This window comes from Monodon monoceros, unplaced genomic scaffold, assembly GCF_005190385.1.
Source record: "Monodon monoceros isolate NGI ecotype Baffin Bay Population unplaced genomic scaffold, NGI_Narwhal_1 Super_Scaffold_21, whole genome shotgun sequence".
Classification (NCBI taxonomy): Eukaryota; Metazoa; Chordata; class Mammalia; order Artiodactyla; family Monodontidae; genus Monodon; species Monodon monoceros.
In genome coordinates this window covers 38,548,087-38,557,187 of record NW_021703778.1, presented here as the reverse complement: position 1 = coordinate 38,557,187, position 9,101 = coordinate 38,548,087, and the positions used below count along the sequence as shown (strand labels likewise).

The following is a 9,101-nucleotide window of genomic DNA, read 5'->3' as shown; positions in this document are numbered from 1 at the left end:
TTGACTGTGGCCACAGCAAGGCCCACCCCCCCAAGCCACCTGCCCAAGAAAATTTGAAAAGAAGCTTCCCCGTTACAAAAAGAATCACCCAGTAATTTTTGCCCTCCTGACCATCATTTGCCCTCCTGGTCATCATTACTTTTATCGGAGGCTCAGTCACACATTTGTTAATGCAAGAAACAATAATCTTGTAAAAAAGGCCGAGTACAAATAATAGAGCCTGTGACGTTAATCAGGTCATAAGTACATAGTGTTATCTTCACCATTTTTCTGAAAAAAGAAAACAAAAATAAAACACCCAGGCTAATATCACCGTTAAGGCTGGCAGTGGCCGTTTTTGTCTCCCCGCAGAGGCAGGACATGCTGTTTTGAACACCGAGGCAGGAGGGCCACATCGCTGCCCCTCACAAACACTGCAGAAGGTTGTCTCCAAGACCCTGTGATTTTTTGCCAGGTCCTTTTTTTGATTCCCCAGAGAGTAGTTGGGTTGGAAGGCATACCAGCTACCTTTAAGGTGGCCTCTAGGCAGTGGGTTTTTGTAAGCCTGGAAAAATTCTAGAGCCAATCTCAGGTGTGGCTGAGCACCAGATGGGGCCTTAGAATCTAGAGGCTTTAATCCTCCCGCCCACTGGAAATTACTGACATCCAGAGTTTTTTTTTTTTAACTTAAAGGGGAGGTGCACTGTACACCCCCCTCCACTGGAAGAAAGGAGGCCCAGTGCCTAGCTACCCACCCCACACCCCAAACCCGCACACACACACCCCAACGAAGGCACAGCCAGGGGCACAGGCATGCTTTGGCTGTGAGGCCCCTCTGGAGGCCCAGGGTGTGAACAGCTGCACAGAGGGCTGTGTGATGTGGAGTCAGCACCTTAGGAGGTGGGAGGGGGGTGGTGGGCAGAGGAGGAAGAAGCTCAGGGTCCCGGTGGATCAGAAGAAGGAAAAGGGGAAGAGGCGGTCAGGACACAGGAGACAAGAAAACAAAAATGATCAGAAAAGGGCCAAAAAGCAGAAAATGTAGAAAATAAGAGAGTGAAAAGAGAAAGAGGCAAAACAGGATCTGGGCAACCACACAAAACAGGAAGGAGACAGAGCGGAAGGAGGGAAGGAAACAGAAAAGAGAGCGAGATGAATGGGGAAGGATGTGAGCAGGGAGAGAGGGGACAGGAAGAGGACATCAGAACTCCGTGTAGAAACTTCCAGTTAGAAGAGGAATCTGGAGCCCCTGGGTTGATCCTTAGTCCCTACAAAAGCCTCTTGGGCCAAGTATGCCATGTCGGCTGCATAAATCAGCAGGTTGATGGCTGTCATTACCGTCACAGCCGGTCGTTGGTCCCAGATGCACACCAAGGAGGTGAATCTGTCTCTGCAGCTCCCATTGCTGGACCGCTGGGCCTGGACACCAAACTTCTCACTGAACTTGTAGAGAGGCCAGAGGACCAGGCAGTAGTGTAGAAGAAGATGGAGAGCACAGTCTGCCCCAACAGGAAACGTGGAAAGCGGACAGGCAGCTTTTTATCTTTGTCGCAGTCAGATCCCTTCACCATGAAGTTCATGGCCTCCAGGATGAAGCAGATGGAGTACATGGCCACGTACCACACCAGTGCCAGCTGGTGCTGGTACAGGTAGGGGCTGCTGATAAAGATGAAAATGACACAGGCCACATAGTTCTCCAGGCTCCTGAGCATGCCTGGCAATGTGGGCACACAGATATATCGCCAGGCCAGACACAGACCCAGGCCGCTTCAGTGGCGTAAAGCACAGCAGCCATGCAGGCGAATGTAGTGGCGGCGATGGCGTGGTTCTTGGTGGGGCCTGGAGACAAGAACTGGATGTAGGTGATGCGGAAGATGATGGAGGCTGAGAGGCAGACGACGGCGAAGTAAATGGCGTGGGAATAGAGAAGCCGTCCCAAGAGCAAGGGAGGCAGGACTGGAGCCCACAAAACCCCACCATGAAGATGATGTGGGACACAGTGAAGCAGAAGCACCGATGAACATGCACCAGTTAATTACGTCACCCTTCAGAGTGTCCTCACTGGCCACCAGCAAGAAGGGCATGCAAGTGGAGAGCAGCTGCAGCAGGTGGAGGAAGAAGCCCACGATGGGCACAGAGCCCAGGTCTGAGGATGAGCACGCAGTAATGGTGATGATCAGGCAGGTTACCATCACTGGTGTTGTAACCTTGCTTGTTTTACAACCAAAGCCTTGTGAATAGTTAAACACAGCTCTGGGGTTTGATAGACTGGTTCCTGTTTTGCTTTGCCTGCTTTGCTCTGTCTTTGTTCTTCCTTCTCCAGAAATATATGACCACTGACCCCTAGAACACTGACCCTCTGACCTGGACAATGTAAGGACCAGACTCAAGTTTAAAAGCCAGCAGGGCACCTCGTGGTTAATGTAAAGGTCTCCAAAAGAGAAGAGCAGGTCACCCCCAGCGCGCAGCCTGCAGCCATTTCCTGCTTCCCTTCTTGTATAAATCCGGCTAAAACTTGCATGTAAGGAGTTGGTTCTTTTGCGCAGTAAACCTCCTTCTCCCCTGGCTGCCGGCTTCCTTAAGATAAAACTACTTTTCTTCTACCCAACACTTATCTCTCAGTGTTGGCTTCTTCAGCGACAGCCGAGCCTGAGCTGGGTGACAATGTCTTGCAGCCAGGCAGGCGTCAGGTCCCCGAGGCTCCGGCCCCTCCACCTCATCCTGGGGTGAGGAGGGGAGTGCAGCTGGGAAGGTCGGGGCGCCAGCTGCTTCTGGCCAGGATCTACAGCCATGTCAGCAGCTGTCGAACTTGTTCATTTCTGAAACTTTCTCTGTCGTTCCCCACTCCTTGCCGACAGCCTGCTTCTGCTTTCTGTTGAGAGAAGGAAACTGGCCTCTGAAGGAGCAGCCGAGCTCTTGAGTGAGTGCAGGGGTGTGCACCCCGGAGCCCCCTTCCCACCCGTTTGGGCATATTCTTTGCCCTTTGGGACTTTGGGATCAGTTTGGACACCGCGGGTTATGGCTTGTTTATGACTCTGCACCAGTATCTCCCCGAGGGAGAATTTGTTTGTTTGTTTTGAAATCTGTTCTGGGGAGCCAGTGAAGTGGGGTCTACATCCATCCCTTCTAGAAGTCCACTAGGACGTATCTTGGCAGCCTGGCAAAACTGTAGCTATGACCTTATAACTGAGAAAAATAAAACGTTATTTTTAATTTTTTTTATTTTAATGCAGCCTGGCCCATGTATGTTTTCGATTCTGAAGAATGGTGGCCCCTGAATGGGTCTCTAAATTACTCCACTATTTTGTAGTTAGAACTGTTTTGTCAAATATCTGGTAAATGGGAGGAAATTCCATGTGCAGGCCTTCCTGTTACTCCATAATAAGGGTTCTTCCAACAAGGGCACTAATTTAATGCCCTAAAAAAAAGGGAAAACGGCCCTTAAAAAGGGAAACTACACTGTGAAAAGTCCACCCCCTTTACAGATGGGTCTTTGCAGGCAAGGGAGGAAGAAGAGGGGGTCAGCTTCTTAGGGAATTGAATCCACCCCAGCTGCTGTGGTTCCTCTCCTGATGCCTGAAGCAGGGGCTGCCCGGGGTCCCTCCCCCCGGTCTCTGGAAGGAGGAAGAGTTCTAGTGCACGGAGCAGAGCCTCAGTGCCCTCACAGCATGAGGAGGAAATGAGGTCTGAAGTAGTCTGTCCCTTTAAGACCCCACAGGGAGATCAGTTTGGCCACAGTGTGTCCCCTACAGGGGGAGGCGGAGGGGTAGGGGGGTGGATTTCCACTAAGACAGTTCCTTGCGGGAGGTCTGAATGCACAAGGACAGCCAGTTGGCTGTTATTGGTCTTATACTCCGTTTTCCACCTTAGACCTACTAAACTGTAAAAACGCCAATCCTCCATACTGAGATGATCCACAAAAAATGGTGGAGACGTTCATTAGTATTTTTTTCAACTCACTGCCAAACACGGGCTGTTGCACAGGCGTTGGTGACGATTATGTTGACAGCGATGAACGGTACCTTGTTCTAGACAAAGCCCAACACTTGTCTCTCAGTATTTGACTTCTTGATTGATGAGCAGCCGAGCCTGAGTTCAGTAACAGTGCCACAAGCTAAGGGGCCTCCAGAAGCTAAAATAGGAAAGGAAGGGCCTTCCCCTGGGGTGTCAGAGACAGCAAATCCCTGCTGACAACTTGATTTCAAAAGTCTGGCCTCCAAAGCTGTGAGAGAATAAATTTCTGTTGTTTTAAGCCACAGGCTTGTGATAATTTGTTGCAGTAGCCCTAGGAGAACAAGATTAATTTCCAGAAATGAAAAATATAATCTTTGTCATATTTTTAAAAAGTTTCCAGAAAAGCTTGCCGACCTCCTGCTCTAGAGCATATGGGCACATTGATCCAAGGGACCCCTTGTCATAATCCTGTGGTCCCCCAGTGTCTGAGACTCACAGAGTATGATTCCCTGATTAGAGAAGGGTGGTCAGTCCACAGGAGCTGGGAGGGAAGGAGATAAGTAAAGGAGATGGAGAGGACCAAGGCCCAGTGGAGAGGACCAGCTGCATCTGTTGGGGGATGGTAGAAAAGCACAATGCAGTGTGCATGACATGGCTTCATGATTATAATTGGGGGGAAAAAAATCTACAGATACGCCCTACAAACGTATGCATATATGTACGCACATGTCTAAATATGGTTTCAGAGCACATGAAATGTGTTGAAGGTTGCATCTGAGGTTGAGGACATGGATGCTCCCTGGATGGGGGTGTGGACACGCCTGTGAGCAGGCAGGAAGCCTGGTCACGCTGAAGAGGGGAAACTGGGCACATGAGATATGATCAGAGTCCTGCTTTATGTCACGTATACATGAGAATAAGAAAATATAGAAAATACTAAACAGAGATGAAGAATGAAAAACATTATAACGTAAAGGGCATAGAAGCTGCTCAGCTCTAGCCACCCCCCCTTCTAAGGAGCGCAGCGCAGTGACACCAGATCTCCTGACGCTTCAAAAGGAGCTGAAAATCTGGATTTTCATGTGAAATTAAAACCTGCAGCTACCAAACACTTAGAGAAGAAATAATACCGATTTTACACCATCTCTTCCTGAAAACACTGTGAAGGAAAACCAAACACATCCCCAGACCACCTCTAGTACAAACTGGCTTGCAACCCCTGATCTGAAGCAAATCAAGCTTGCATGTGCTAATGTCCAGAGTGGGGTCAGGGCCTTCTGGGTCCTGTTTGAGGGGAACAGGCAGCTGGCATGAACTGAGTGGGCCATGTGCCAGGCCCTCTGATAAGCCCTTCACATTCTTTCAGACACTTAATTGACACAAAGTAGGTATTAAGCCAACTGCACAGATGGGGAAACTGAGACTTTGTTAAGTAACTTGCCCAGGATCATCCAGCTATGAAGTGTCTCCTCCATGCCCCACAGCCTCCCTGTAACTCTGAGTGTCCATCTCCCCTCCTCCTTCCTTCCTTTCTCCCAGCCATGACTTTCTCGTCTCACTGTCTTTCGAGTCCAGCATGCCAGGCTGTTGGGCAGGCAGGGCTCAGCCACATCTTGGATGTGCTCTGACCGGGGCACCATTTCCATGCTCACAGATTAGAATGGAGGAGGGGCTTTGGGGGAAACTCAGGCAAACCTGTTGCTTCACCCGTGGGGGAACTGAGGCCCAGAGAGGGCACATGCCTTACCCAGGGCCACACAGCTGGAACCCCCGTGCCTCTCCTCCAAGCCCTCCCTCTGTGGCGTTAAATGCATCCAAATCTGTCATTTAGCCTTAGGTGTAAATCGTACGGTCAGTTTGGGAAGTAAGTTGGGAACAAACTCGGGGACAGTCAGAGTGACACCCCCAGCCTCCCTTAAATCCAGTGCCTCTTGCCCACACCCCACCCCTGGCAGTGTCCACTGGAAGGCCAGCAGGCTCCAGGGCTCCACTGGCAACTGGGGTTGAAGGAGCCTTGTGAGTCCAGGTAGGTTCTCGGGGTTTGCTCTGTGTTTCTCTTTCCAGCCTCAGCTTTTCCCAGGGTTTACTATCAGCAAAGGTGAAAAGGCCCCTGATGGCAGGAAGCTGGCTGCGGGCTCAGGGTGCTGGCCCTTAAGCCCTGGGGGCGCCTCTTGGCAAAGAGTCCCTTTGAAACAGGGCAGCTGTCCCTGAGGAGGGAGTGGGCCGGGGAGGAGCTCTCAGTCCCCCACACCCTGGGACCCTTGCAGGAGGCCCTGTGTGAGGCAGGACTGCAGCCCTGCTGGCGGGACCGTCTTGGGCAGGTGACCTGGCCGATTCCCTGGTCTCCATGGTCCCTGCCATGCTCGCCACGGGTCCCCTGTCCCAACCCTGAAACCCTTTTAGGCCTCCGTCCTCCCTCTCTCAGTTCCATTCCAGGCGGCCCCTCCTTTATGGGGAAGGTTGGCTCCATGCCTGCATCCCTTCTGGGTCAGAAGACACCTACTGGGCTGCCTCGGGGCCACTCGGACCCCGGAATCCTCCCCAGCTCATCTCCACTCTGCCGCCCCCGCCCCAGTCCCAAGTGCATCCTCAGGGCTGTCACCTGCCAGAGGGCCAGCAGGTGCCTCCTCTTTCAGCTCCTGCCCTTAAAAGGGGGCCTATCATCTGTCCATGCTCCATCCCCTCCCTAGGATGCCCTGAAAGGCTCCACATCAGCATCCAGAAACAACATCCTTGTTCATTTCCAATCCCTCCTTCCCGCCTTGAAAACTGCTAACCAGTCTCCCAGGCCAGAAAAATCCTCGCTCAGGCAGTACTACTCCTAGATCTTTCCAGACTCACCTGGATGGCAGCTTTGGTACTTAACAGCCAAACATATTATTTTGTTGTTTGGTTCCCCCATGATGCTCCTTCTTGGAGTAATGCTGGGTTGGTGTCTTCTTTCCCAAATAGGGAAGAGTCACATGTTAAGGCAAAATTTGGCGGGGAGGGGATTCAAAACAGTTCCTACTTCACATATCATCTTGTCCCCACTGCCTTGCTTTCACCCCATGGCTTATCCCTGTTCACCTCTGAAGCTGCCCTCCTCTGGGTGGGGCTGGGTCACCTCAGATGGCAGCTCCTTCTAGTGATGGCTGCAGGGAGGAAAGGCCAGGACATGTGTCTCTTCAGGTTGCTGTGGAAGGAACCCATGGCTCTGAAGGTGTGTCCTGGGTCCCAGAGCCCCGAGCTTTGGTCCTGGGCTACCACCCATGTGCGCTGCTTAAATGCTGGGCTTAGAGAAAACATTCAAACCCACAGCTTTGGCATTTTTATCTGGAGTTCCCACTTTCTAGCCGTGCAACCTTAGGGAAGGCACTTGATACCCCAACAGTCAGTTTTCTTATCTGTAAAATGGGGTCAGCAGTACAATCCACAATCCGTTTTCTGAAACATTTCAGGTCAGATATGATCCAGAATTCAGAATTTTTCAGCTTCAATCATGTAACATGGTGCAACTACTCTGTAGGACATAACACCCCACTGGGGCCTGAAAGCTCCTTTTAATCAAACACGTTAGTATTTCTGCAACTGAACTTTTGAACATTCACACTAAGTGAAATAAGTACAGACCATAAATTGTCTCATGTCTGTTCAGGTCAAATTTTCTTACCAAATGAATTTTTTAAAAGTTCTTTTTCCATTTCAGAGCCTTGAAGCTTTGGGGTTATAGATAATGACCATCCTACCCTGTGTCTCTGTAGATAATGGCACACAGCACAGAGGACCTAAAATGTTCATGGTTTGAGGCCAGACCCAACCAAGCTATGAGGTTTGGGATAAGACAAGTCTACTGACAAGGCCAAGGGTGATAGGTGGGGCGAACCATTCTGGAGTGGCTGTGCTGTTACCCGAGTGTCTGAGTCAGTGTTTCAAACCCCACACATCCTGAGCCTCAGCCACCACAGACTCCTGAGCCGTTTCCCCGTGTCTGACTTAATCAGCTTCTGGAGCCGGATCTTTCTCTGGTGGGTTCTCAGTGAAGACCCCTGCTGTACTGGTGACGGTGACCTGAGTGACCATGTGCTTGTCCTCAGGTCTGGGCTCCATGACCATCATGGGCTTCTTCCTCTGCCTGGGGCAGCTGCTCTCCACCTGTGTGCCCTTCTTGCTGGTGGCCAGTGAAGACACTCTGAAGGGGGACATAGGTAACTGGTCCATGTTTGTCTGATGCTTCTGCTTCACCGTGACCCTCATCATCCTTATAATTAATTATGTGTATTCCAGTCCCGCTTCCCCCGGCCGTTGGGACGTTTTTCTCTATTCCTTTGCCTATTACTTTCCCTTTGTCTGCCTCTCAGCCTCCATCATTTCTGGCATCACCTAAATCCAGTACTTGCCTCAGGGCCCCACCCAAAATCATGCCATCACTGCCACTGCATTCTCAGGCATGGCTTCTATGCTTCATGCCACCGAAGTGGCCTGGGTCTGTGTCCGGCCTGGCGATATGTACTGATTTCTGCCCACTTTGGGAGGTGTGATCAGGAGGCTGGAGAACTATGTGGCCTTTGTCATCTTTGGCTTCATCAGTAACACTGACTTGTACCTGCACCAGCCAGCCCTGATATGGCGTGTGGCCGTGTACTCTATCTGCTTCATCCTGGGGGCCGTGAACTTCATTGTGAACGGGTGTGACTGCGACAATGAAAAAATGCTGCCCATCCCCTACCCCAGTTTCCTGATGGAGCAGACTGTGCTCTCCGTTCTCCTTTACAGTACTGCCTGGTCCTCTGGCCGCTCTACCAGTTTGATGAGAATTTTGGCGGGCAGGCCCAGTGGTCCAGGGATGTGAGCTGCAGTGATGAGCTCCGCCCAACACTGTGCATCTGGGACCAACGACTGGCTGTGGCCATCTTGACCACCTTGAACCTGCTAGCTTACGTGGCTGACAGCATGTACATGGCCTTGTATTTTGTAGGGTGAGGCTCTGCCCATTCCTCTTCTTAAGTTTCATTACCATCAGAAGTTTCATGACATCCTCAGATGTCCTCATCCTGTCCCCTCTCTCCCTGCTCACATCCTTCCCCAATCATCTCACTCTGTTTTCTGTTTCCTTCCCTCCTTTTCCTCTGTCTTCTTCCTGATTTGTGTGGTTGCCCACATTCTGTTTTGCCTCTTTCACTTTCCATTCT

At 51.0% G+C, this 9,101-nt stretch overlaps 1 pseudogene; it reads left to right on the top strand.

Annotated features, from left to right (window-relative positions):
• The first annotated feature begins 3,987 nt into the window (after nt 1-3,987).
• Nucleotides 3,988-8,892, top strand: LOC114903814 (annotated as a pseudogene).
• The last annotated feature ends 209 nt before the right edge of the window (nt 8,893-9,101 follow it).